General features: G+C 41.3%; 1 pseudogene; it reads left to right on the plus strand.

Annotated features, from left to right (window-relative positions):
- Nucleotides 1–525: 525 nt before the first annotated feature.
- Nucleotides 526–1,247, plus strand: LOC100951546 (annotated as a pseudogene).
- The last annotated feature ends 1,501 nt before the right edge of the window (nt 1,248–2,748 follow it).

The raw sequence follows: 2,748 nt of genomic DNA on the forward strand, positions 1-2,748 counted from the left end.
TCACAGTCCCTAAAGAAATTAGGGAGCACCGGACTACCAGGATTCTCCTCTGTGGAAGTCTCTAGTACATTCTTTGCAGACAGAAATGATTTAATAAAATTTAGTTAAATGAATAAACCCTACTTTTTAAAGATGAAGAAACTAAAGTAGTGTAATATTTGCCTTGAGATCAAGAAGCTAGACTGCTAACAAGATCAAATTCAAACAGTAATTTAGGAAAAATGCAGTTTTGTGGCAGGAAATACATTTTTACCTGATTTATTCCTGGGACACTGGCTGAACAACCTGGAACTGGAATGTGGATACAAGATTTTCCTGCCATGGCCTAGATGTCCAGACGGTTTACGGATCAACAATTCAGTAACCTATGGCTAATCAATTAAGTCAGTCAGTGACCTGATTTAAGTGAGCAAGATACATCCAATATCGAGCAGTTTCTTTAAAAAACGATTTAAAACTGGACCTGGGGAGTGAAAGGAAAAGCCTGGGTGGCTAGCCGGAGACCAATCTAGCAACTGGAGCAGCATGGCCAAGTCTTGTGGAGTATGCCTGAGTGGGGAGGTCCTCAAGCAGGTGGATGTCTTCAGGCAAAATCTTTTCCAGGTGGCTGAGGAATTCCTCTACAGATTCTTGCCACAGAAAATCATATACCTGAACCAGCTCTTACAAGATGACTCCCTGAGTGGCTGACCTGACCTCCCACCAGGCCCCACTGGATATCCCCATCCCAGACCCCCCACCCAAGGATGATGAGATGGAAACAGATACACAGGAGAAGAAAGAAGTCCCTAAGTGTGGATTTCTCCCTGGGAATGAGGAAGTCTTGTCCCTGCTTGCCCTGGTTAAGCCAGAAGTCTGGACTCTCAAAGAGAAGTGCACTCTGGTAATCACATGGATCCAGCACCTGATCCCTAAGATTGAGGATGGAAATGATTTTGGGGTAGCAATCCAGAAGGTGCTGGAGAGGGTGAATGTAGTCAAGAGCAAAGTGGAAGCCTTCCAGACAACCATTTCCAGGTACTTCTCAGAACCTGGGGATGCTGTGGCTAAGGCCTCCAAGGAGACCCATGTAATGGATCACAGAGCCTTGGTGCACAAGCAAGACGAGGCAGTGTATGGGGAGCTTAGGGCCATGGTGCTGGGCCTGAGGGCCTTCTATGCTGAGCTCTATCATATCATCATCAGCAACCTGGAGAAAATTATCAATCCAAAGGGCGAAGAGAAGCCATCTATGTACTGAACCCAGGGATAGAGGAAAATAAATGACCTATACTTTGTGTGGATAAAAAAAATGATTTAAAATTATGCATTCATTAATTATTGTGTAAGTTTGGATGTTAAGAAGTGCGTAAGATCTAAAAGATGTCTGTGGAATAGTGTGGAGATAAACTCTCCCTTCTTTAAGGGATAGTTCAGCATCCTCTTCTTTTTAAGGGATGGCTTATCTCTATGCTGTGGTCAGGAGAAAGTAGACAGGAAAAAATCCCAAAGGTATTAGGGTGCAGGCTCATCATCTCCCCAGCTGCTTGCCCCTCCGTGGTGCATTCCTCTCCATCATTTCATGCAACGTGGACTAAGTGACCTTCTCTCCTTACCCCTGCACTGATTGCTGCTGCCAGCATGTGCTGTCAGACCACCAGCTCACACCCCATGTGTAGCCTACATTTTCCTCCTTCTAGGGTCCTGAATGGAGGGAAGGTAGTTAACAGGGTATTCGAAAGACTGTTGGGTTGGCCTAGGGTTGGGGGCACAGAGGGCCTTTGAACAGAGCCTTGGACCTAATTTAGAAATGCTCCATCTGTAATATTGTTTTAACTTGCATGACAGAAGTAAATTAATGAGAGTTAAAATCTATCATGGAATGAAGAAAACTGACAAGCAACGCTGACAGTAGATGCAGAGAAATAAAGAAGAGAAAAAATGATTAAAAACACTAGTTACAACAGATATATAAATTGCCAATTAGGCATAATCACCACGTAGTACAACAGTGATTCATCACTAAATGTCAGATTCTTTTAGGATATAGTAAATTTCATGTTTCTTGGTTTTTAAAATTATTTTCTTTTGTGACTTGTTTGTTCAGAGCATATAAAACTATATAGGGGGTTATATCTGGTCATGGAATAGAATACCCACTTATATAATTATTGACAACATTTGGGCTTTTGTTTCATAAATAATTCTGGTTAAAAAATTGTGTCGCAATAGAAGGAATATTTCAATGGTAACTCTAACCTGTAACAATTGGCATATTGTTCTAGTTGCCTTAGCTCCCTTTCCCTAAAGGAAACATATTTGTTTTTAGGGCTGAATAATCTTGGCATAATAATAAATTGTTCCTAATATTAATTTGAGAAAAAGATTAATCAGACTTTTAAATTTGGCGATTTCAGGATTTCTAGGTTCTACCTCCTGCTTCCCCAGCAAAAACTGAACAGAGAACTGGATTTTCTGCTCATCAGACACTCAAGCGTTACTGTTTGTGTTTATTTTTGGTTATTCAAACAACATGCATTTATTTCCTCACAGTTATGTATGTAGGCTGGAAGTTCAAGATCAAGGTATTAGCAGGGTTGTTTTCTCCCGATGTTTCTCTCCTCTGCTGGTAGATGGCCACCTTTTCACTGTGTCCTCACATGGCCTTTTCTCTTTGCCAAAGCCTCTTTTCTTTCTTTCTTTTTTTTTAATATGTGAGATTTAAGCAGAGGATAATCAAAGGAAGTCTCTCCCTTGGCTATGCCTCAT

This window comes from Otolemur garnettii, unplaced genomic scaffold, assembly GCF_000181295.1.
Source record: "Otolemur garnettii isolate 467f Iridium unplaced genomic scaffold, OtoGar3 scaffold00030, whole genome shotgun sequence".
Lineage (NCBI taxonomy): Eukaryota > Metazoa > Chordata > Mammalia > Primates > Galagidae > Otolemur > Otolemur garnettii.